Source organism: Nomascus leucogenys, chromosome 22a (assembly GCF_006542625.1).
Source record: "Nomascus leucogenys isolate Asia chromosome 22a, Asia_NLE_v1, whole genome shotgun sequence".
Lineage (NCBI taxonomy): Eukaryota > Metazoa > Chordata > Mammalia > Primates > Hylobatidae > Nomascus > Nomascus leucogenys.
This window is the reverse complement of record NC_044402.1, coordinates 27,579,765-27,606,826: the sequence shown is the minus strand read 5'-3', so window position 1 is coordinate 27,606,826 and position 27,062 is coordinate 27,579,765.

The window sequence follows — 27,062 nt, the reverse complement described above, 5'->3', positions numbered from 1 at the left end:
TGCATCCTCACATGGCAGAAAGAGAGATCGCTAGCTCCGTGGGGCCGCTTATGAGGGCACTAATCCCATTCATGAAGGCTCCACCCACGTTACCTATTATCTCCTGAAGGCCCCATCTCCAAATACCATCACACTGGGACCAGGGCTTCAACACATGAATTTTGGGAGACACAAACATTCAGTCCACTGCAAGCCTACAAGGGACCACCCTGAGGCTCAGATTAGCAAGCCATGAGCTTGGAGTTTGGAAGCTTGTCACTAATCGTAGGCCCGTCACTAGGCCAAGGGGCCTGTGAGTCTTGGTCTGCTCACCTGTGAAATGAGAGAATGGATGGTCTCTGAGCTTCCTTCCATCTCTGACATTCTGTGGCTGGGAGATGGTGAAGGAGAGAGATATGCTTTTGATGACCTGACCTTTCTGCATCTTGCTGTTTCTCCCCCTTGCCACTCTTTCCAGGCCCCAAGGACATTCCTGATGCTACCAGATGGTCTAGAACCCCAAAATTTGTGGTCATCTCAGCCTTAGTGCTGTCCAAGTACTGGTCATTGTGAAATTTTCCCCCTTGACTGCCTCTCCTTGTCCACTCATGAGGATGAGTTTCTCACTTCTCATCTTTCAGTCACGACAATGGTGGCATTAGTTCGTTCATTCATTTATCATTCCAATGTTTTCTGAGCCCTAATGGGGTACCAAGCATCATGCTAAGGGCAGAGAGTACAGTGGGCATTGGGTGACAGAGGCATAGCCCTGTGCTGATGGAGTCCGTATGGTGGTGACAGAATTATCCAGTGACAGATACAACGTGCAAGGACCGAGCTCTGTAGGGGTAGTTATTAGGTGATGTTAGATGGGGGAGGGGCAGGACAGATACGATGACTTTGAGGATGGGATGCTGAAGCTGAGACTTAATGGTGGATGGACACCCTCAGTTTCACGAGGGCAAAGATTTTTGACTCTTGTTTGCTGCTGTATCCCAGTGCCTCGAACAGTTGGCACTCAATGAATAGTTGCTGAATGAAAGAATACATTGAGTCACACAATTGAAGTCCCTGTGGCATGAAAGAAGCTGAGATAAGGCCAGTGTCTCTGCAAGGCTGTCTTCTGGAGGCTCAAAGCAGCAAAGTTGAAGAGAAGAGGCTGGGTAGGGGGCTGGCCTTGTGCGGATTTCCCCAAACGCAGACACTGAGACACGGACTGGGGTGCAGGTGGTTGTTATTTGGGAAGCACAAGTGAGGAAATGTGAGAAAGGAGGAGAGAAGTGAGAAACGCCAGCAAATAAAGGGCAGATTAATGATGGGTTGCCGCTGTGGGCACCTGGGGCTGAAGCCCACCTCGTGGAACGTGAGGGATGAGATGGGGTATTTATCTATTGACTCTTGCTCCTGTGGGTTGAGGAGTGTCCCTGGGGGTGTTAAATCTCTAACCCTTGTGGGCTGCCCTGCTTAGAGGCTGAACAAGCTACTGTGGTGCTGGAAAACGCCCTCAAGTGGAGGAGCACTAGAGGTGGGAGCTGCCCCCTAGGGATCTCAGTAATCCGCCGCCGCAGCTGCAGGTGAGCTCAGAAGAGGGTGGAGGAGGTCTGGGGTGGGCATCAACAGCGGCTGCGGCAGAGGTAAGCAGGGCACCAAACAAGAGAAGGTGGCGGCTTTGATTATGGTGGTGGCGTTGGATGGGGAGAGAAGTACATAGATGTCAGGTACTTTTTGGATGTGGGAGGTGATCAACAATAAAGAGTCCTCCAACAAAGAGAAAGCGCTTTCTCCCCCAGCCCCCACTTTTATTCCACAAATATTTATTGCTGTGGTTTGTGGTTGGGCTTCCTGGGAAGCCAACTGAGACAGAGTTTGTTGTGCAGGCTGTTTGAGGAGTAGGGGACAGATTTAAGAGTGCACAAAGGGAGACCAAGCAACAGCCTCAGCTAACCCCACAGAACGCTCGGGAGCTAGACCTGCTCCTCAAAGTTGTTCGGAATTGGACACAGATGCTGGACCTCCATCAGTCCAACCTGGGGAGGATGCTGTGATTTGGGCCAGGCAGCTCTCTTCAGTGGAGGCAACGCTATTATAGCGTCCACCACAATGCTGAAGAATCTTTTGTATGTCAGGTACTGTTGTAGGTGCTGGGGGTCTTAGAAGGGGCCAGGTGAGAGAGAGGCAATAAACAAACAAATATGTAACATCAGGTAGTGCGAAGTGCAAAGCAGAAAACAAAACAGGGTTAGTTGAATGATGGCTGGACTGGGAGAAGGAAGGTGGAGGTGGTAGTGAGGGAGGCTTGGAAGACAAGAGCAACAGGACCCTGACAGTTTAGGGGCGGGGCATCCTCTCTCTGCCCTGGGCTCCCCGGGAATTGGCCCGTGTGCGTGGTCCCATCTTTTGGCCACAGTTCCTGGCCTCTTTGCAGGAGGTAGGGGCAGCCCCTCTTTTCCCAGAATAAATTTGCTTTGGTGTTGACCTGCAGCCTGGGGTTTCAGGAGTTAGGAAATGGTGCGACAGGCGGAGCTGGAGGTTAGCACGTCTTCGAGCTGTCGCTGTCGCCTTCCACCCAGAACAGCTGGCCCTGCCTCGGGCCTGATTGTTAACCCTAGGAGGTGGGTGGATTGGCAGAGAGGGCGGCTGGGCCCAAGTCAAGGCCGGGCTGTGTGTGTGTGTGTGTGTGTGTGCGCGCGTGCGTGTCCCTGTGTCCGCGCGCACGCGCTCCTGCGGACTCGGCGGCCACGCTCTTCCTCCGCCCCTTTCACCTGGGCAGGTGCCTGCAGGGGCTATCGCGCCGCCCCAGATTGGGGTCCGGGGAGGGCAGAGGCTCCCTCAGCCAGGCCTAGGCTCTGTCTGCTGCCCTCCCCCAGCCCAGGCCCTTGTGGTTGCCAATGAAGGCCGAGAGCCCCAGCCGCGGGAGCAGTCCCGGCGCTGGGTGTCTGCGCCGTCCACGGCCCGGGAGCGCGGGGGCAGCCTCCGCCTGGGCAAAGGCTCGGCGGACCGGCGGGCAAGCGGCCCTGGAACGAACTCAGCCCGCCTGTGGTTCCCAGGCGCAGCGGCTCCCGGGCGGTCTCGCCGCTCTCGGCAGGGGAGGGCGCAGTCCAGAGGCCCCTAGAAACTCGTCTTGTTCTCAGCCCACGAGGAATTTAGCATTGATAAAGCCTCAAAAAAAAAAAAAAAAAAAGCAACCAATTCCGCCCCTCCGTCGCCCCCACGAAAAACCTGAATCATCTGGCAACAATCCCCGCTGTTTCCCACCACTGGTGGGCTTCCTGGTGACTGCAGAAATGAGGCAGCGGCAGGGCTGGATGAAGACCCTTGGAGGCCTCATCACTGAGACAGGAATGGCGCCCACAATACGAAATAAAAACAGCACTGACACGGAAAATAAGCGTCAGGAGGACAACAAAAGTTCTGATTTTGGGTGAGGATGAGGGGTGGTGGGCTGCTTTGCTGCTGTCCCAAGCCACAGCTCCTAAGCAGCCGTGGATTAAAGGTCCCTGCTCTTTTCCCCCTCAGGCTTTCGTATGGCTGTGTTGCCAGATTTAGCAAATAAAAAAATACAGGGCACCGGGTTACATGTAAATTTCAGATAAATGAACACTTTTATTTTAGCATATGGAAGCCTTATGCATTTGAAACATAGTAAAATAATTCATCGTTTATTGGAAATCAATGAAATTTTTAGTATAAAAATTTAGTATATCTGAAATAATGCATGGGATATACTTATATTAAAAAATCGGTCATTGGGAATTGAACAATGAGAACACATGGACACAGGAAGGGGAACATCACACTCTGGGGACTGTTGTGGGGTGGGAGGAGGCGGGAGGGATAGCATTAGGAGATATACCTAATGCTAAATGACCAGTTAATGGGTGCAGCACACCAACATGGCACATGTATACATATGTAACAAACCTGCACGTTGTGCACATGTACCCTAAATCTCAAAGTATAATAATAAAAAAATTGGTCATTTATCTGAAATTTATATGAAATGCAAATTTAATTGGGCATTTGAATTTTATCTAGTAACCCTACTTGAGAGTCATAGCTGTCTTGGCCCCTAGTGTCCATAGAGCCAGGAAGGGTGGGCAGAGCCCTCAGGTGCCCCCTCCCCCATCCCCGCTTTTTTTTTGAGACAGGGTCCGGCTCTTTCACCCAGGCTGGAGTGCTGTGGCCGAATCTGGGCTCAAGTGATCCTCCCACCTCAGCCTCCCCAGTCACTGGAACCACAGGCACGTACCACCACGCTGGGCTCATTTTTCTATTTTTTTTTTTGTAGAGATAGTGTTTTGCTATGTTGCCCAGGTTGGTCTCGAACTCCTGAGCTCCAGTGATCTGCCTGCCTCAGCCTCCCAAATTGCTGGGAGTATAGGTGTGAGCTGCTGGGCAGCCCTCAGGCCTTTTCCATCCCACCCCACTGCCAGCACTGAGAGTGCTCCCTGAGCTGCTTCTGAGTCAGGCTTTTGCCCAGAGGTTGGTGAAGGGTGTTGAATCAGGAACCAAAGACCTGGGCTCTGAGGCTCTGCTTTTCCAACACTGAGTGAGTTAGCCTTTCTGAGATCAGCTTCCTCATCTTTAAATGGGTGAATAGCAGGTGTGAGGCCTGCCAGGTGAATGTGTGGCTGGCACACCATCCATCCTAGTACATTCAGCCTGTGCATTTTAAAAAGCAGAAAGCAAGGGTCTCAAACTCAGATGCGTATGGGTGCTGAGGAGTTAAAGGAAATGAGAGCAACTCCCTAAAGGGCATAAACCATGGAGTGGGAGTACCCAGCTGTGATCCAGATCCAGCTCCAGCTAGCTATTACAGCATTAGGTAGAAGGAGGGCAGATCTTACAACTTTTCAAAAGAATCTGGACATCTGGATTTTCACACAAAAACCTGATTAAGAAATACTGGCAACTAATTCACATTTTTCTTTAAACAAAACATTTTAAGCACTGAGTAGCTATAACAAATGAATCGAAATACTTGCAGCCATGTGCCAATTATTATTCTAAGAGCCTACGTGTATCAATTCATCTAATTACCCTCTGAGGTAGATATTATTATGATTTCCATTTTACGGATGAAGAAACTGAGGTACAGAGAGGCCAAGGACTGATGCCATATTTGGGCTGCAGGCAGTTTGTTGTCTTTGAAGACAACTTCCTTTCTGGATTTCCTGGCACTGAGCTTTACTGAGGGCAGCACTGTGGCTAAAAGCACAGGCTCAACAGCTCATGTGGTGCTCCTCTGTGGTTTGCCCTGCATACTTTCCTTTGGAAAACTGTTATTCCCTAATACCTGTATTTCAGGTGAGGCTCTTAACCAGAGAGCTCTGCCTGTCCCTGCCCTGCAGTGCACGAACGACCCAAGCTGGGGAAAATGAGTCATTTTCAGGGGCCAATATGGAAGATGAGGGAGAGGGGGCCTCATGAGCTATGTGAATGGAGTAAGCCTGGGACTGCTTGGGACCATCATCTTTGTTGCCACATGGAGAGTACCTGCCTGAAAATGGAGCAAACTCAATGGAAAGCAAAATAGAAAGAAAAGATCCCAGTAACATAATTTGAGTTCTTGGATGCAGCCATGCCTAAAGCCAGAACCACCCTTAGACTTCTCATTTATTTGTACCAATATATTTCTCTCTTTTTTTTTTTTTTTTTTTTGAGACAGGGTCTCACTCTGTCACCCAGGCTGGGGTGCAGTGGTGTGACCACTGCAACCTCCAGGTCCTGGGTTCAAATGATTCTCATGCCTCAACCTCCGCAGTAGCTGGGACTACAGGCATATGCCACCATACCTAGCTAATTTTTTGGTATTTTTAGTAGAGATGGGGTTCACCATGTTGGCCAGGGTGGTCTCGAACTCCTGACCTCAAGTGATCTGTCTGCTTCGGCCTCCCAAAGTGTTGGGATTACAGGTGTGAGCCACCACCCCCAGCCATATATTCCTCCTTTTGATGACTCCAATTTGACTTGAATTTCTACTGATTGCAGTGGACAGAGTCCTGGCAAATACGGTGTCAAAGAAATGTCGCATCACTTCAGATGTTAGATCCTTTCTACTCAAAGTGGTTCAAGGACCAGCAGCACCAGCATCCCCTGGGAGCTTGTTGGAAATGCAGAATCTCAGGCCCCTCCCAGACCTACTGAACCAGAATCTGCATTTTTAACAAGATCCCAGCTACTCATATATACATTCAAGCTTGAGAAACATTGCTCTAGACTAGTGTTCTCAGCTCTAGCTGCACATTTAGGTCTCAGTACTCAAATCACACCCCAGACCAACTGAATCAGAATCTCTGGGGGTGGGCCCTAGGAGCCAAACTTTTAAAAGCTCCCCAGGTGATAATGATATACAGCCAAGATTGAGAACCACTGCTCTGATGTGATATGCTTGGTGGCAGCTGAAAGCCTAATTCTTTGTGATTTAGCCTAGAGCCAAAACTCGCTTCTGTGGAGGATACAGCAGAGGATCTCTCTCTCTCTATCTCTGTCTCTCTGTCTCTGTCTCTCTCTCATCCCTTGGGAATGAAGAGGGAGATGCTGTATCCCACAGACAGAACCCACAGGGACCCCAAGGGGGATTTTTAAAAATACCAAATCCTAGAATACTTTCATTTTCTACCATTACAAAACATCTTTCTTCCATCTGAGGTCACTGGACTATATGAAAATCTTTTAAACTTTCAAAAATTCAAGTTGCTTCTCCACAGGGCCTTGAACATAAGTACCATCTGAATCTCAAACTAAAATATATACTTTTTATTAAACCATGAACTATCCCCAAAATACGTTTTGAGTTTTCATTTTCCTTCTAAAAATCATCATTGTGGTGGATCAATTCACTCTGGAACAAATCAATGTGCTTTCTAAAACCAGTCAACTGGGAGAAAGTGGGAATATCAAAATATTCTCTGAGTTGACACTGAGCAAAATTGTTTGCATTTTGGTATTTTTCTCTGACTGGCCACTGTGGGAATTTGGCTGTGGTCTCATGTTTCCAGTGGTTCGTCAGATGCTGTATTCTCCCATTTTTCCATTTCTTTTTGAGTGAGGACCTCACCAGGACCTGTGGGTCACCAATTATAGATAGGTCCAGGCGGCATCATTAGGACATTAGCAGGTGTCCGTGGACGGTGTGCATGAAAAAATGAGTAAGATGGAGTCTTTCTTCTCATGAGCAGGAGAAGGGGGACTGGGCTGAGGGTTGCTGGAGCTGTTTTGTGGTTTTTTTTTGTGGTTTTTAACTGCTGGCAAAGAACCCTTTCCTGCCTGGACCTCTGCTTGAGAACAGGAAGAGGTGTGGGTGGGGTTGAGGAAGAGCTGGAAGCTGGCCTTTCCCTGCTCATCGTAGTCAGCAGCTTATTAGGGATTCTAATCAGGCAGAAATATTCCCGTCAGCTTATTACAAACTCTAACAAGGTCCCAGCTCCAGGTCGTGGCTGCTTTTCTCCTGCTGGGGATAACGATGAGCAGCTTGTTGGAACCTTTGGTATCTCATTTGTTACAACATGTGATTCACAGAGGCAGGAGGGCTCTGGGATGGAGGAAGTGGAGACAACCAGGGAAGAGATGGAGGGAGAGTCCCTTTTGTGGAGGACCTGAAGACACAAATGCCCATTGCTTTCGGGAAGCCAAACCCAGACCTTATTGGACACCTGAAATCTTCTGAGAATCTGGGCCCAGCTATGTGTGAGGTGCAGACTGGCTCCTTCCTTGTGTATGGAAGCAGATGGCCACTAGCTGGTCAGGAGATAAAGGGCAAGGTTTTATGTATTTTATTTTATTCCTTTATTTTATATATCTTTTGAGACAGAGTCTCATTCTGTCACACAGGCTGGAGTGCAGTGGCACAGTCATGGCTCATTGCAGCCTCAACCTCCTGGGCTCAAGAGATCCACTTCAGCCTCTCGACTCCTGGCACTATAGGCGTGCACCACCACACCCAGCTAATTTTTATATTTTTTTGTAGAGATGAGGTCTCACTATGTTGCCAAGGCTGGCTTCAAACTCCTGGGCTCCAGTGATCTGCCCACCTGACCCTTCCAAAGTGCTGGCATTACAGGCATGAGCCACCACTCCCCGGCAAATGGGCAAATTTTTAATTTTTAATTTCACCTGGCTGGGCGTGGTGGCTCAGCTTGTAATCCCAGCATTGGGAGGCCAAGTTGGGTGGATCACGAGGTCAGGAGTTCAAGACCAGCCTGGCCAAGATGGCGAAACTAAAAATACTGTCTCTACTAAAAATACAAAAATTAGCCAGGCGTGGTTGCGGGCACCTGTAATCCCAGCTACTCGGGAGGCTGAGGCAGAGAACTGCTTGAACCCGGGAAGCAGAGGTTGCAGTGAGCCAAGATCGTGCCACTGCACCCCAGCCTAGGGGACAGAGTGAGACTCCGTCTCAAAAAAAAAAAAAAAAAAAGAAATTCACCTTTTGTATCTCCTGGATTGTGAGGAAAGGCCTCAGGACCCTTGTTTTGCATGCTTCATGGCCCCAGAGGCCAATATTTGAATTTAGTGATTTGAAAAATATTTGCATGCCATCATTTTCTAGTTGAAAAACTCTCAGTGTCTCCCTAATTCGCATTGTCTTAGCCTAAACTTCTTTATTTATCTATCAAAGCTTTCCATAAAACCACCCTACTCAAACTAGTTCTACTTCAAGCATTTTCCCCTTCCAAAATTCTCCATTTGAAACTCTTGAGGGCCTGGTCTCTTCAATATCTCACACAAGTTGTTAATTGCACCTTTTTTATGATCGTTCTTGCTGCATATTCCAGTTCTGTTTTTTCATCAAAGCTTAACCAAAGCACTGTATCATTTATAAATCTGTTTGTGATTGTGCTAGCTTTCACTGGGTGCTACAGCAGGGCTTAAAACAGGGATCAGTAACTATAGCCTGTGGGCCAAATCTGACTCAGTGCTTATTTTTATAAATAAAGTTTTATTGGAACACAGCCATGCTCACATATTTACATATTGTATTTGGCTGCCTTTGCATTACAACAGAAGAGTTGAATAGTTGCAGCAGAGATCATATAAACGGCAAAGCCTAAAATATTTACTATTTGCCCTGGCTTAAACCATAAAATTTAGCACTTAAATTTGTTTTTTTATGCTTCATCGAATTCTTCCAAAAAGCCTTCTCAGATTCTTCTTCTTGTTTTTTTTTTTTTTTTTAAATTGGAACAGGGTCCCACTGTGTTGCCCAGGCTGGTCTCAAACTCTTGGGATCAAGGGACTCTCCTGGCTCTGCCTCCCAAAATGTTGGAATTACAGGTGTGAGCCACCATGCCTGGCCTTTCAGATTCTTTATTCCTCTTCTCTCTAGCCACTCTTTACCTTTTCCATCTTTTCCTGCTCTGAATTTCTGTCACAGTTTATCTGTATTTTTTTTTTGTGCTTTTCTCCTTCTAAAATTGTAAATAGTCATTTATTTGTGTATCTGTTTTGCATAATGCTCTAGCCTGTAAATGCTTTGAGGGCAGAATGTCTTTAGGATTATCTCTGTACCCTGTCAGCAATTAGTGCCAGAATTCAGTAAATCGGGATAGAACCTTGTTGGTCGTAGAGTCTAACGTGGCTCCTGATTGGCCCCCCTGAAATTGCCACAAAGGGTATCACCAACTTCTGGAAGTTCTATGCAGGGGTATGACATCATGAAGAGCTGTGTTTCTTCTGGACTAAAGCTATCTAATCCTGCCTTTGAACCGATAGCCAAATCCTGCTTCCTTAGTAGTAAGATCACCATCTTATGGAGGGAGAGAAACCCTGCAACTTCGTGGATGAATTATGGGGTCTTACTGACCCTGGTTCATTTCCATCCCTCCTGTCTTTTCCAACATGAGCCCATTTTATAGAATTCCAGCTGTAGGCCCATCAATTCCATGGAGATATCCAAGAAAGGAACAGCTTTCCTTTCTCTCAATTCTTGTTATACAAAGATTCAATAATATTGTGGTAGTCAGGATAATGGACCCCCCCAAAAATATCCAGGTCCTAATCCCTGGAACCTGTGAATATGTTACTTTACATAGCAAATTAGATTTTGCAGATGTGATTAAGGTTAAGGACTTTGAGATAGTGAGATTATCTGGGATTATCCAGTTGGGTCCAATTTAATCACCTAAGTCCTTAAAAACGGAACAGCTGAGGCAGAAGAATAGGTTAGATAGATGCGATGTGAGAAGGACTGATCCACTATTGTAGGCTTTGACAATGAAGGAAACAGGTCATGAGCCAAGGAAGAAGGGCAGCCTCTGGAAGCTGGAAAGACAGGGAAACAGATTTTCCCCTGGAGCCTCCAGAAAGGAATGCAGCCCTGGTGACACCTGGATTTCAGCCCGATGAGACCCAGGTCAGACTTCTGATCTGCAGAACAGTCAGATAATAAATTCGTGTTGTTTAAGCCACCAAGTTTGTGGTAGTTTGTTACAACAGTGACAGAAAACTAAGACAGATACACTCATGTTTTTGGCTTGGAATGGCTGGCCCCTGCCACTTAATCCAAACGGTTCAGTGACTCAGAGGCAGAGTGGGGAGGTGGAGGCCAGATGGACATTTGCCCATCCATTACAGAAAAAAAAAAAAAAAGGTGGTGGTGTCCAGAGTCCTGGAACTGGCTGCTTGTCTTGGAAATCATGACCTTTGTCCCTAAGAAGAAATTAAACTGAGCAAATGTGAATGACGACAGCAGCCTTTTTGCTGGCAGTCTATTTGGGGAAGGGACGGACTGGTCTTGTGGGTTGCTTTTCTGACGTGTGTATACAAGCTTCAGGCTTTCAGCACCAGCTGGTAGAATTTTGGTCCTCAAAGAATCAGAAACCCTAAAGTCCAGGGGAATGGCTCTGGTTACAAAAACAATCTGATGAACTCTGTGTTGGTTATCTATTGCCACAAGAACGCTCAATAGAAAACCATCTTCCAAACCTCACTGACTTAAAACAATAATTATTTATCATGGCTCACAGGTTTATGGACTGGCTGGCCCATTCTGCAGATCTGGGCTGGGCTCAGCTGGTCTCAGCTGGGCTTGCTCAGGCATCTGTGGTCGGTTGACAGGTTGGCCAGAGGCTGATTGGTCTAGGATGATCTCAGCTGGGGTGATTCAGATCTTCTCCACATGCTAGCTCATACTCCAAAAGTCTAGTTGCTTTTGTTCTTATGATGGAGGCAAGGGGAGCTAGTGAGTGAGTGTGTGTATGAGAGAGAGAGAGAGAGGTGGGCAAAGGTCTGAGGCCTTGGCTTGGAACTGACATGCTGTCACTTCTGCTGCATTCTATTGGTCAAAGTAAATGACAAGGCAGCCTAGATTCAAAGAACAGGGTAATAGGCTCAACCCCTTGATGAGAGGAACTACCAAGTCACATTGCAAATGCTGTGGGAGGGATGAAAGATTAGGGCCATTTTTATAGTCAATCTGCCACAAACTCTCTGGGAAAGGAGAAGCCCTTAGTCCCAAATAGCTCCTGAAGGCTGAAGTGAACTAGGCCACTGCCCACATCTGGCTTCTCTCTGCAGGCTGTGAAAACATCCCACGGCAGTCCCAAGGGAGCCATCCAAGCCTCCAAATCCTGTCCCCTCTTCACTGCCTGCCCCCACTGCCAAAGAAAGCTACAGTGTTCTCTCTGAATTGCCAGCCGCAGTCCCCTCCCTTCTCTGCCTCTCTGTTCCAAGCCCGAGGGAGGTCGTGGGTGACCAGCTGGCTTGATGAATGCAGCTTCTGTAAACCTTCCCCTGGCCTCTGTCGCTGCATCAGCGTGAAATGAACTTGCTAATACTCTAAGAGCCACAAACCTTTTCCTCCACCCCAGCACAACACATTGAATCGATCTGGCTGGGTGAGCCGCGACAAACCCCACAGAAAAAGCATCAGCAAATTTAAAGCCTCATTCGAGGTCTCGATTCACCATAAACTAAGTTGCCGGCAGCAGGCATTGACACTTCCACTGCGGTTGATACTGCGATTTATCGACTTGCCGTTAAGATGTTGATATTGACCAAGACTGAGTTCTAAATGAAAAGGCCCATGGCAATATATCTTTATTGCTCAAGTAATCTGAGGACTTGCTAATCCTTTCCTGTCCACCAAGATGGTCTCACTCAATAACGTTGCAGAAATTCTCTAGGAACACAGAAACCATCACTTAGATACAACAAGATGTTCTTTCCCCACAAGGCCTCCTGAAAGAGGAATGGTGGTATAAGCAGTATGTTTAGTAACAGGACCAAAGTGTTGGAAATCTGTTCTTGCCCCCCGCCAGCCCAAACCATTATTTTTTTTTAAGTTATCAGAGACCTAACACCTTCCTTTTCAGAAACCCAGAAACAAATCACAAAGGACTTTGTATGGGACTTGCTCATGAACAGCATCTTCTTCCCTTTCTTCACCTGGCCCATGTTAGGGCTTCAGCCTTGCCTACCTCCAACACAGGCAAATGAATCCTGGTCCCAAGGGGCACTATGATGTCACCCTTAGTGCTGGCCCCAACAGTGAAATTAATGTGACAGTTGGTTCTTGCTAATTTCAAGGCCCAGTAGGAACACAGAGAAAGAACGGAATATTTATTACCTGCTAATTTATTTTCTCTTTGAAATGTCATCTGCAGCCTTCACTTTAAGGGAAAATATGTTAGCAGTAGAGTCATATAGGGTGCCTTTTGAATTATTTTGGGTGTCAGGGTCCCTGGGGAAATCAGCAGGGAGAAGAACTCACACAACAGGGCCAAGGAAGCAGCCCAGGGTGGCCGGGTTAGGGAGCGAGCCAGAGGGGCAGAATTTTCCAGCCCAGCTTCTTTACCCAGCTCTGCAGTGGGGAGAGGCCCAGACAGGTGGAAGCACAAGAAGACAGAGCTTTCACAGATGTACTATCCGTGTCAGGAGAAGCAGGTGCAGGCCACCCCAGACACTGATCCACAGTGTGGCTGTTGCTGCTTTTGTCTCTCTAGAACAACGATGACAATTTCTGCTAGCCCTCCTGGCTTGCTGTTCTGGGGAATGCAGGGATTGATCACAGCCTCAACCTCATCCCAAAGAAGCACTGTCACATAGAGATTCAGAGTGCAGGCATGGCAGTCACACAGTTTTGGGTTTGAATCCTGGCTTCAGTGCTTACCAGCTGGGTGACCTTGTCACTTATCCTTTCTAAGCCACAGTTTTCCCATCTGTCTAAAGGAGGAAATAATAACAACACCATGGCAGACACTGTTTATTGGCTCCTTTATTCCTTGGCAACAGATGATCAGTTTTGCTCAGATATCACTTCCCACAATTTCTGGGAGAGGTGGGCTCCATTCCTGGTCCAGGAGTGATCTTGTGATAATTTCTGGCCAATGAGATGAAAAAGGAAATTTTCTGAGGTGGTTCTAGGAAAGATTCCCCTCCTGGTAAGAGAAGAAGGACAAGGAGTATCTTTTTGCTTTGTCTGACCCCAGTCTTCTTTTTTTTTTTTTTTTTTTTTTTTTTTTGACTAATTTTCTTTTTTTTTTTTTTTATGTCTTTTTTTTTTTATTAATTTTTTTTTGCACACAAAAACAATAAACATTTTCTAAAAATACATACAAACAAAAAGATGCATATCAAACATATTAGGAAGGTTACACATGGGAAGTCGGGGAATAGAAATGGGGGGTGGGAGTTAAAATAAGGTAGAGAGGGACTTTATGTGGATCAGTGATAATAACTCAATCCTCTATTTGACAAAGAAGAGGGAGAAGGAAGAGGAAGAAAAAGAAAGTGGGATAAAGGATCAGAAAGGGAGGAAAATAAAAAAATTAGAGTATGACTCCAGGGTAGACCTGTTTTGTTGTCACTGAGTTGGTTGGTTGGTTTGTCTGTTGTATTTTTCATGTTTCGCCAAGTAGGCCAGACTGGTCTCGAACTCCTAGCCCGAAGTGATCAACCCGCCTCGCCCCCCAGAGTGCCGGGACCACAGGCGTGAGCCACCACGTCCAGCCCCCACATTGCTTCTGGCCTCCGTGGTAGACCTCCCAGACAGAGCGGCCAGGCAGAGGCGCTCCTCACTTCTTCCCAGACACGGGGCGGCCGGGCAGGGGCGCTCCTCACTTCCCAGACGGGGCGGCCAGGCAGAGACGCTCCTCACTTCTTCCCAGACGATAGGTGGCCAGGCAGAGGCGCCCCTCACTTCCCAGACAATGGGTGGCCGGGCAGAGGCGCTCCTCACTTCCCAGACGATGGGTGGCCGGGCAGAGGTGCTCCTCACTTCCCAGACGATGGGTGGCCGGGCAGAGGCGCTCCTCACTTCCCAGACGGGGCGGCTGGGCCGAGGCGCTCCTCACTTCCCAGACGGGGCAGCCGGGCAGAGGCGCTCCTCACTTCTTCCCGGACGGGGCGGCCGGGCAGAGGCTCTCCTCACTTCTTCCCGGACGGGGCGGCCGGGCAGAGGCGCTCCTCACTTCCCAGACGGGGCGGCCGGGCAGAGGCGCTCCTCACTTCTTCCCGGACGGGGCGGCCGGGCAGAGGCGCTCCTCACTTCTTCCCGGACGGGGCGGCCAGGCAGAGGCGGTCCTCACTTCCCAGACGGGGCGGCCGGGCAGAGGCACTCCTCACTTCTTCCCGGACGGGGCGGCCGGGCAGAGGCGCTCCTCACTTCTTCCCGGACGGGGCGGCCGGGCAGAGGCGCTCCTCACTTCTTCCTGGACGGGGCGGCCGGGCAGAGGCGCTCCTCACCTCCCAGACGATAGGTGGCCGGGCAGAGGCGCTCCTCATTTCACAGATGGGGCGGCCGGGCAGAGGCGCTCCTCACTTCCCAGACGGGGTGGCCGGGCAGAGGCGCTCCTCACTTCCCAGACGGTGGGTGGCCGGGCAGAGGCGCTCCTCACTTCCCAGACGGTGGGTGGCCGGGCAGAGGTGCTCCTCACTTCCCTGACGGGGCGGCTGGGCAGAGGCGCTCCTCACTTCCCAGACGGTGGGTGGCCGGGCAGAGGCGCTCCTCACTTCCCAGACAGTGGGTGGCCGGGCAGAGGCGCTCCTCACTTCCCAGACGGGGCGGCCGGGCAGAGGCGCTCCTCACTTCCCAGACGGTGGGTGGCCGGGCAGAGGCGCTCCTCACTTCCCAGACGGTGGGTGGCCGGGCAGAGGCGCTCCTCACTTCCCAGATGCGGCGGCCGGGCAGAGGCGCTCCTCATCTCCCAGACGATGGGTGGCCGGGCAGAGGTTCTCCTCACCTCCCAGACGGGGCAGCTGGGCAGAGGCGCTCCTCACTTCTTCCCGGATGGGGCGGCCGGGCAGAGGCGCTCCTCACTTCTTCCCGGACGGGGCGGCCGGGCAGAGGCGCTCCTCACTTCCCAGACGGGGCGGCCGGGCAGAGGCGCTCCTCACTTCCCAGATGCGACGGCCGGGCAGAGGCGCTCCTCATCTCCCAGACGATGGGTGGCCGGGCAGAGGTTCTCCTCACCTCCCAGACGGGGCGGCCGGGCAGAGGCGCTCCTCACTTCCCAGACGGTGGGTGGCCGGGCAGAGGCTCTCCTCACTTCCCAGACGGTGGGTGGCCGGGCAGAGGCGCTCCTCACTTCCCAGACGGTGGGTGGCCGGGCAGAGGCGCTCCTCACTTCCCAGACGGGACGGCCGGGCAGAGGCGCTCCTCACTTCCCAGACGGGGCGGCCGGGCAGAGGCGCTCCTCACTTCCCAGATGCGGCGGCCGGGCAGAGGCGCTCCTCATCTCCCAGACGATGGGTGGCCGGGCAGAGGTTCTCCTCACCTCCCAGACGGGGCAGCCGGGCAGAGGCGCTCCTCACTTCTTCCCGGACGGGGCGGCTGGGCAGAGGCGCTCCTCACTTCCCAGACGGTGGGTGGCCGGGCAGAGGCGCTCCTCACTTCCCAGACGGGGCGGCCGGGCAGAGGCGCTCCTCACTTCCCAGACGGGGCGGCCGGGCAGAGGTGCTCCTCACTTCCCAGACGGTGGGTGGCCGGGCAGAGGCGCTCCTCACTTCCCAGACGGTGGGTGGCCGGGCAGAGGCTCTCCTCACTTCCCAGACGGTGGGTGGCCGGGCAGAGGCGCTCCTCACTTCCCTGACGGTGGATGGCCGGGCAGAGGCGCTCCTCACTTCCCTGACGGTGGATGGCCGGGCAGAGGCTCTCCTCACTTCCCAGACGGTGGGTGGCCGGGCAGAGGCGCTCCTCACTTCCCAGACGGTGGGTGGCCGGGCAGAGGCGCTCCTCACTTCTTCCCGGACGGGGCGGCCGGGCGGAGGCGCTCCTCACTTCTTCCCGGACGGGGCGGCCGGGCGGAGGCGCTCCTCACTTCTTCCCGGACGGGGCGGCCGGGCGGAGGCGCTCCTCACTTCTTCCCGGACGGGGCGGCCGGGCGGAGGCGCTCCTCACTTCTTCCCGGACGGGGCGGCCGGGCGGAGGCGCTCCTCACTTCTTCCCGGACGGGGCGGCCGGGCGGAGGCCCTCCTCACTTCTTCCCGGACGGGGCGGCCGGGCGGAGGTGCTCCTCACTTCCCAGACGGGGCGGCCGGGCGGAGGTACCCCTCACCTCTTCCCAGACGGGGCGGCCGGGCAGAGGCGCTCCTCACTTCTTCCCGGACGGGGCGGCCGGCAGAGGCGCTCCTCACTTCTTCCCGACGGGGCGGCCGGGCAGAGGCGCTCCCCACGTCCCAGACGGGGCGGTGGCCGGGCAGGGGCTCGGGAGGCTGAGGCGGGCAGAGCAGTCGGCGTCAGGAGCTGGCGAGCAGCGTGGCAACATGGCGACGCGCGCCTGCAGCCGAAGGAGAAAAGCAGGCGGGGTGGCGTGCGGTGGCAGTCCAGGGAGTCCGCGGGCGGGAGCAGCGAGCTGAGTAGATTGCAGCCTGGGCACAGAGGGAAAGAAAGAAAGAAAGAAAGGAGGGAGGGAGGGAGGGAGGAAGGAAGGAAGGAAGGCTCCCCAGTCTTCTTCTTGATATGAAGTCAGAGGGTGAGAAGAGTCTCCCTGCTTAGGTTGCCCCCTGCTTCCTTCAGGGAAACTTTGCTGAGTTTATCACCAAGAGACCAAGAGAATGTGGGGACACCTGTCCATACTCCTGCCGTTGTAGGGCAGCTGAAACAAAGCCATCGACTGCCTATGTTTTATGTGAGAAGAACGAACCTCTGTTTAATTAATTAATTAATTTTTTGAGACTGGGTCTCGCTCTGTTGCCCAGGTTGGAGTTCAATGGCGTGATCTTGGCTCACTGCAACCTCCATCTCCTGGACTCAAGCCCACCTCAGCCTCCCAAGTAGCTGGGACTACAGGCACGTGCCACCGCCTTTGGTTAATTTTTTGTATTTTTGGTAGAGATGGGGTTTTGCCAAGTTGCCCAGGCTGGTCTCGAACTCCTGAGCTCAAGTGATCTGCCTGCCTTGGCCTCCCAAAGAGCTGGGATTACAGGTATGAGACACCATGCCAGCCACGCCTATTTATTAAAGCCACTGTGAACTGGTAAGTTTGTTCCTTGTAGCCCAAATTATTCCTAAATGATACAGGTACCTATGTTGTGGCTGTGATTAGAGCATTAAATGAGATTGTCAGAGGCCCTTCTGGACAAAGACCTGAAAGTTTCTCTAGTTTCTCTGCAAAGTCTTTTTTTTTTTTTTTTTGAATTTCTTTATTTTTTTTTTGAGATGGAGTCTCACTCTGTTGCCCAGGCTGGAGTGCAATGGTGTGATCTCGGCTCACTGCAACCTCCACCTCCCAGGTTCAAGTGATTTTCCTGTCTCAGCTTCCTGAGTAGCTGGGACTACAGGCATGTGCTACCACGCCTGGCTAATTTTTGTGTTTTTATTAGAGATGGGGTTTCTTCATGTTAGCTAGGCTGGTCTCGAACTCCTGACCTCAAGTGATCCACCCACCTCAGCCTCCCAAAGTGCGAAGATTACAGGTATAAGCCACCATGCCTGGCCTCTCTGCAGTCTTGACATAGATTTGTGAGATCTGCTCCCTGGGAATAATGATGAAAGAGAGAGACTGGGGAAAAGGAACAGAGGAGCTGGGTCACTCCACTTTTCTCTTTCTGTTTTGGGGAGAAGGCAATTCAGGCCTTAGCTGGATGATTTTCCATCTACCACACATGTGCTTTCCGCTGGGTCAAGTATCTATTGAATACATCCTGTAGGTAATAACTGGATTTTAAAATTTGTAGACCTGAAATATTGGTAAATTTTATTTTGTTTTCTTATTGCTTTATCTTCTAATTTTAGAACTGTGGATGGCATCATTTTTGCTTGAGTTCATTAAGCAGAAGCTCCCATTGCTTTAGTTTTTGATTTCTTTACCATTAAGTCTGCCATTATGCCCTCAGGGGGACGAGATATTTCTCTATGCAAAGAGAACCTTTGGCTAAGTGACAAATCATTTTTTTTAATGCCAAGAATCACCTTCCAATTAATTTATTTTCTAAAATTATTCCAATGATTGTCTGAACCCTGGAGCTTGCTGTGTGGTAACAGCCCATAACCTGATGGACCTTGCAGGCCTTTCGCAAGGATGATAAAGACAGGGGCTATGGCTGGGCATGGTGGCTCATGCCTGTAATCCGAGCACTTTGGAAGGCTGAGCTGGGCAGATCACCTGAGGTTAGGGGTTCAATACTAGCCTGGCTAACATGGCGAAAGCCCAGCTCTACTAAATATGCAAAACTTAGCCGGGCATGGTGGTGTGCACCTGTAATCCCAGCTACTCAGGAGGCTGAGGCAGGAGAATCACTTGAGCCCAGGAGACAGGTTGCAGTGAGCCGAGATTGTGCCACTGCACTCCAGGCTGGGCAACAGAGTGAGACTCCATCTCAAAAGAAAAAAAAAAAAAAAAAGACAGGGGCTACAAGGCCATGAATTCTTAGCTTTGAGTTGATAAAACTTGTTTGTCTCATAGGTTAAATTAATATATGGTAAAATTGATCTTCTGTGTGTGCACCATTCTATTTTTAACATATAAATAGGTTCATGCAACCATCACCACAAAAAGAAGTGTGGTGAAGCCTGGGTGTGGTGGCTCAGGCCTGTAATCTTAGCACTTTGGGAGGCTGAGGTGGGTGGATCACTTGAGCTCAGGGGTTCGAGACCAGCCTGGCCAATATGTTGAAACTCTGTCTCTACCAAAAGTACAAAAATTAACCAGGTGTGGTGGCACGTGCCTGTAGTCCCAGCTATTTGGGAGGCTGAGTCAGGAGAACTGCTTGAACCCAGGAGGTGGAGGTTGCAGTGAGCCAAGATCAAGCCACTGCACTCCAACCTGAGTGACAGAGTGAGACTCCATCTCCAAAAAAAAGGGACTTTGCAGAGAAACTAGAAAAACTTTCAAGTCTTTGTCCAGAAGGCCCTCTGACTATCTCATTTAATGCTCTAATCCCAGCCACAACATAGGTACCTATTTCACTTAGGAATAATTAGGGCAACGAGGAACAAACTTACCAGTTCACAGTGGCTTTAATAAACAGGGGTGGCTGGGCATGGTGGCTTACACCTGTAATCCCAGCTCTTTGAGAGGCAGAGACAGGTGGATCACTTGAGCTCAGGAGTTTGAGACCAGCCTGGGCAACATGGTGAAACTCTGTCTGTACTAAAAATATAAAAATTAGCTGGGTATGGTGGTGCATGTCTGTGGTCCCAGCTACTCGGGAGGCTGAGGTGGGAGGATTGCTTGAGCCTGGGGAGGCGGAGGTTGCAGTGAGCCGAGATTGTGCCACTGCACTCCAGCTTGGGTGACAAAGTGAGACCCCATCTCAAAAAAAAAAAAAAGTGAGATGATGAGTATGTTAATCACCTTGATTCAATCATGCCACAATGTATAAATATATCAAAATAGCACATTGTATCTCATAAATGTACACAACCATGATTTGTACATTAAAAATAACAATTCAAAATATAAAGAATAGTGCTCCTCATGCTAGTGCTTCCTTGTCGCATTCTTCCCTCGCCTGTACTCCCAGCACTCAGTGTCTGTTCTCCATCACAATAGTTTTGTGTTTTCAAGAATGTCATATAAATGGAATCATATTATATGTAACCTTTTGAGACTCTCTTCTTTCACTCAGCATAATGCCTTTGAGAGTCATTCAAATTGTGTGTATGAATAATTTGTTCATTTTTATTGCTGAGTGGTATTCCATTGTATGGCTGTACCACAGTTTGTTTATGCATTCAAGGACAGTTAAATGTTTTCCAGTTTTGGGCAATTATGAATAAAGCTTCTATACAAATTTGTATTCGGGTATTTGTGTGAACATAAGTTTTCATTTCTCTGAGGCAAATAAATGGGATTTGCAAGATCATATGGTAAGTGTCGATTTAACTTTATAAGAAACTGCCCAACTGTTTTCCAGAGTGGCCACACCATTTTGCATTTCCAATCGCAAGGTGTGAAAGTTCTGGTTACTCCACATTTCCATCAGCACGTGGGATTTTTGATACACACACTACTTGCTGAAAAGACTGTCCTTTCTCCATTGCATAGCTTTTGCACTTTTGTTAAAGATCAGTACTTTTAGATTTTATCTTAGTCATTCTAATAGGTATGTAGTGGTATATCACCAAGATTTTAATTTGTATTTCCCTAAGGGTGAATGATGCTGAACATATTTTGTGTGTGCGCTTGTTTACATCCATATATCCTCTTTGGTGAAATGTTTGTCCTAGTCTTTTTTCCATTTAAAAATTGTGTTGTTTTCTTATTGTTGAGTTTGAGAATTCTTTATATATTCTGGATATAAGTCATTTGTTAAATATGTAATTTCAAAATATTTTCTCCCAGTCTATAGCTTGTCTTTTCATCCTCTTAACAGTGTCTTTTGCAGACCAAAAGTTTTTAATTTTGAAGTCTAATTTTCAGTTTTTAAAATATAGATTATGCTTTTGGTGTCATATCTAAGAATGTTTTGCTTAACTCCAGATCTAAAATATTTTGCCTATGTCTTCTACAAATTTTGTAGTTTTACATTTTATATCTGTGATCAAGTTTTTGTATATAATATATAATATTTGCTAGTTTTTATGTAATATGAAGTTTAATTTGAAGTTCATTTTTTTTTAGCATATAGATGTCCAGTTGTTCTCATGTAAGTTGCTAAAAAGACTGTCATTTTCTCTATTGGATAGCTTTTGCACCTTTGTTAAAAATCAGTTGGCCATATTTGTGTGGATCTTTTTCTGGACTGTATTCTTTTTCATTGATATGTATGTGTGTATTTCTTTGTAACAGCATGTCTTGACTACTATAGCTTTATTGCAAGTATTAAAATTGGGTAGTATGATTTCTACAATCTTATTCTTCATGTTCAAAATTGTTGGGGCTATTCTAGTTCCTTTCCATACAAATTTTAGAATTATCTTGCCTAAATCTATAAAAAAAATTCTAATAGAAATTTGGTTGAGATTGTATTAAAGATCAATTTGGGAAAAATGGACATCTTTATGTATTGAGTCTTCCAATCTGTGTACATGATATGTCTGTCTCTCCATTTACTTAGGCAAAATTTGAATTGTTTCATCAGCATTTTGTAGTTTTCAGCGTGTGGATCCTATGCATATTTTGTCAAATTTATACTTAGATATTTCATTTTGGCGTTTCAATAGTATATGGTATATATTTTTTAAATGTTGAGTTCCAATTTTACATTGCCAGTATCTCAAAATATGATTGATGATTGATTTTTGTGTGTTGACCTGCTGGCCTATGACCTTACTAAGCTCATTTATTGTTTCTAGAATTTTCTTTGCTTGTTTTTTGTTGATTCCTTAGGGTTTTCTACCTAGGAAATTATGTTGTTTGTGAATGAATAAAGACAGTTGTGTTTCTTTTGAATCTGCATGTCTTTTATTTTTTTTCCTTGCTTTGTTATGTTAACTAGGATTTCTAGTATGAAGTTGAATCAGACTGGTGAGAGTGTCTTCTTCCCAATCTTAGGCGAAAATAATTCAGTCTCTAACCATTAAGTATGCTATCAGCTGTAGGTTTTTGTAGATGCTCTTTAGTAGACTTAAGAATTTCCCTATACCTAGATTGCCAGGGTTTTAAAAAAAGGCGTGTGATTATCTGTTGAGTTTAATCAAAGGCTTTTCTATATCAATTGATGTCAATGTGTGGTTTTTCTTTCTTAGACTGCTGATGTGATGGATCGCACCCATTGATTTTTAAATATCAAACCATCCTTGCATTTCCAGAATATGCTTCCCTTGTTTATGGTATATTATTCTTTCTACAATTGCCTGGATTTAATTTGCAATATTCTTTGAATATTTTGCTTCTATGCTCATGAGGGCTATTGGTCTTTAACTTTCTTTTGTCTTTCTTCCTTCTTTCCTTTTCCTGCTCCTTCTTTTTTGGTATTGTCTTTGGTTTTTTGGTATTATGTTTGGTTTTTTGGTATTAGGGTAATATGAGCTCCAAAAACTGAGACAAAATGCACCCCCTTCTATTGTCTGGAACAGATCCTCTAGAGTTAGTGTTATTTCTTTTTTAAATGTTTGGTGGAATTTGCCAGTGAAAACATCGAGCTTTGTGGATCATATTTTTGGGTAGATTTTAGCTAGAAATTCAATTTCTTTAATAGTTACAAGACTATTTGGGTTATCTATTTTATGTCAGATGAGTTAGGGTAGTTGGTAGTTTTTGAAGCATTGTGGTCATTTTCATCTAAGTTGTCAAATTTATGCATGTAGAATTGTTTGCATTATTCCCTTCCTATCCTTTTAGTGTCTGTAGGGTCTATAATGATAGCACTTTCTTCAATGCTGTTATTGATAATTTGTATCTCTTCTCTCTTTTTTCTTTGTCAGGTTTTCTAAAGGCTTTTCAATTTGATCAGTCTTTTCATATAATCAGCTTTTGGTTTTATTAATTTCCTTTATCTTTCTGTTTTCAATTTCCTTGATAATATGTTTTCTTTATTATTCCCTTTTGTTTGCTTGCTTTCAATTTATTTTGTTCTTCTTTTTCTAGTTTCTTACTGTGGAGACAGATTATTGACTTGGAGCCTTGGTTATTTTCTAATACAATCACTGGATACTATAAATTTCTGTTGATGTACTGCTTTAAAAATATCTCAAAAATTTTGATATATTGTATTTTCATTTTTGTTTACTCTCAAATCCTAATTTTTCATGGGATTTCATCTTTGATCTATAGATTATTTGAAGTGTATTTTAAAATTTCCAACAGCAGATTTTCCTGTTATCTCTTACTGATCTTGTTTCATTCTATTGTGGTCAGAGAACATACTTTGTATGATTTCAATTATTTTTAACTTTCTAAGGTCTATTCTATGACTTGCAGTTTTATCTATCTTTGTTAATGTTCCAAGAATCTGTATTTTGCTATTCTTCTGTGAGTATTCTATCGAGAAGAGTGTGTATTCTTCTGTTGTTGAATGGAGTGTTCTATAAACATCAGATCCAGTTGTTGACGGTAATATTCTTTTCTTCTATATTTTTGCTGAATTTCTATCTACAAGTTCTATTTATCATTAAGAGAAGAATATTCAAGTCTCCAATTATAATTATAGAATTTCCTGCCTCTCCTTTCAGTTATTATTAGTTTTTGCTTCAAGTGTTTTGAAGCTCTGTTCTTAGAAACACTTTTAACATTGTCATTTCTTTTTTTTTTTTTTTTTTTTTTTTTGAGATGGAGTCTCACTCTGTTACCCAGGCTGGAGTGCAGTGGTGTGATCTCGGCTCACTGCAACCTCTGCCTCTCGGATTCAAGGAATTCTTATGCCTCAGCCTCCCAGGTAGCTGGGACTACAGGCGCGTACCACCACACCCAGCTAATTTTTGTATTTTTAGTAGAGACGGGGTTTCACTATATTGGCCAGGCTGGTCTCAAACTGCTGACCTTGTGATCCACCTGCCTCAGCATCCCAAAGTGCTGGTATTACAGGCATGAGCCACCACGCCCAGCCTGTCATTTCTTTTTGATAAATTGACTCTTTAATTTTTTCATTTCTGCAATTTTTTTTGTCTCATTTTAATATGGCTGCCACTGTTTCTTTTTTTTTGTTTAATGTTTGCATCATATATCTTTCACCCTACCTTAATTTTTACCTACCTATATCATTATATTTGAAGTAGATTTCTCTACACAGCATGCAGTTGGCTCATGGGTTTCAAAAAATCTATTCTAGGCTGTGTGTGGTAGCTCATGCCTGTAATCCCAGCACTTTGAGAGGCTAAGGTGGGCAGATTGCTTGAGCTCAGAAGTTCTAGACCAGCTTGGGCAACATGGTGAAACCTCATCTCTACAAGAAATACAAAAATTAGCTGGGCATGGTGGTGTGCACCTGTAGTCTCAGTTACTTGGGAGGCTGAGGTGGGAAGATGGCTTGAGCCCAGGAGACAGAGATTTCAGTGAGCTGAGGTGGTGCTACTGCACTCCAGCCTGGGCAACAGAGCCAGATACTGTCTCAAAAAAAAAAAGTTCTGAAAATTTAACTAGTATGTTTAGACCATTTTTATTTAATGTAATTAATGGTAAATTACAATTTAGGTCTACCATTTTATTACTCATTTTCTTTTTGTGTCCTCTGGTTTTTGTTCCTTTGTGATATGGTTTGGCTGTGTCCCCACTCAAATGTCATCTTGAATTCCCATGTGTTGTGGGAGGGACTGTTGTGGGAGGGACTGTTGTGGGAAGTCAGGGACCCCAAACAGAGGGACTGGCTGGAGCCGTGGCAGGGGAACATAAATTGTGAAGATTTCATTTTAATATGGACATTTATCTGTTCCCAAATTAATACTTTTATACTTTCTTATGCCTGTCTTACTTGAATCTCTTAATCCTGTTATCTCTGTAAGCTGAGGATGTACATCACCTCAGGACCACTGTGATAATTGTGTTAACTGTACAAATTGATTGTAAAACATATGTGTTTGAACAATATGAAATCAGTGCACCTTGAAAAAGAACAGAATAACAGCAATTTTTAGGGAACAAGGGAAGACAACCATAAGGTCTGACTGCCTAGGGGGTCAGGCAAAAAGAGCCATATTTTTCTTCTTGCAGAGAGCCTGTAAATGGACGTGCAAGTAGGGAAGATATCGCTAAATTCTTTTCCTAGCAAGGAATATTGATATTAATACTCTGGGAAAGGAATTCATTCCTGGGGGAGGTCTACAAACAACTGCTCTGGTAGTGTCTGTCTCATGTAGTTGAGACAAGGACTGAAATAAGCCCTGGTCTCCTGCAGTACCCTCAGGCTTACTAGGATTGGGAAAACTCCATCCTGGTAAATTTTTGGTCAGACCTGTTCTCTCTTGTTGAACCCTGTTTTCTGTTAAGATGTTTATCAAGACAATACATGCACCCCTGAACATACACCCTTATCAACAGTCCTGATTTTGCCCTTGTCCTGTTTCCTCAGAAGCATGTGATCTTTGTTCTGCTTTTTACCCTTTGAAGCATGTGATCTTTTTACCTACTCCCGATTCTTACACCCCCTCCCCTTTTAGAATTCTTAATAAAAGCTTGCTGGGTTTGAGGCTTGGGCAGGCATCGCAGTCCTACCGATACGTGATGTCACCCCCAGCAGCCCAGCTGTAAAATTCCTCTCTTTGTACTCTTTCTCTTTATTTCTCAGCTGGCCGACACTTATGGAAAATAGAACCTGTGTTGAAATATTGGGGGCAGGTTCCCCCAATAAGGGACCTGGTGGGAGGTAATTGAATCATGGGGGCAAGTCTTCCTTGTGCTGTTGTCGTAATAGTGAATAAGTCTCATGAGATCTGAGGGTTTTAAAAGGAGGAATTCCCGGCTGGCTGCAGTGGCTCACGCCTATAATCCCAACACTTTGGGAGGCTGAGGCAGGTGGATCACGAGGTCAGGAGATCGAGACCATCCTGGCTAACATGGTGAAACCCCTTCTCTACTAAAAAATACAAAAAATTAGCTGGGCGTGGTGGCAGGTGCCTGTAGTCCCAGCTACTGGGGAGGCTGAGGCAGGAGAAAAGTGTGAACCCGGGAGGTGGAGCTTGCAGTGAGCTGAGATCGTGCCATTGCACTCCAGCCTGGGTGACAGAGCAAGACTCTGTCTCAAAAAAAAAAAAAAATAGAGGAATTCCCCTGCACGAGCTCTCTGTCTTTGCCTGCTGCCATCCATGTAAGATGTGACCTGCTTTTCCTTGCCTTTCATCATGATTGTGAGTCTTCCCGAGCCATGTGGAACTGTAAGTCCAATTAAACCTCTTTCTTTTGTAAATTGGCCAGTCTTGGGTATGTCTTTATCAGGAGTGTGAAAAAGAACTCATACACTTTGGTTCCCTTTTCTACCCCTGCTTTTTTTAAGGGTTTAAAAATTGTTTTTGGTATTTCATTTTAATCTCTTTCTTTTGAGTCTATGTCTTTATATAATTTTTAAATGATTGTTTTGAAGATTACAATATACATACTTAACTTCACAAACTGCTTAGAGTTTATATTTTACCATTTCAGGTGGAATGGAGATATCTTTCTGCATTAGTAACTTTATTCTCCACATTTGATCTTCAAGTTGTCTTAGTAGTACATGTACATACATTGAAAGCCTCACTAGAGGATGTTATAATTTTGCTTTTCATCATCAAAGACATTTTACGTATTTTAACAAACTTAAGAAATGAAGAATAGTTTATTATGCTCTACCAGATTTTTACCTATTCTGTTGCTGTTTTAAAATTCCTGATGTTCTAAAATGTCTTCAGGTATTATTTCTCTTTTTTTTCCAAAAAACTTATTTTAGCAATTCTTTTAGAGTAGGTCTGCTGGCAATAAATTCTCTTAGTTTTTCTTTATCTGAGCAGGTCTTTATTTCATGTTAATTCCTGGAGGATTTTTTTTTGGATATGAAAACTCGAGTGGACATTTATTTACTGTTAGCACTTTAAAAATAGTGTGCCACTTTTTCCTGGCCTCCATGGTTTCTAATGACAAATCCACAGTCATTTAAATTATTGCTCTCCTTTAGATAAGGTGTTTTTCTCTGGTAACTTTTAAGACTTTTACTTTGCATTTAGTTTTCAGCAATTTGATTATGATGTGTCTGGGCATGGTTTTTGGGGTTTATCGTGTTTTGAATTTACTGAGTTTCTTGAGTTTGTAGGTTTTTTCCTTTTCCAGATTTGACAACTTTTCAACCATTAT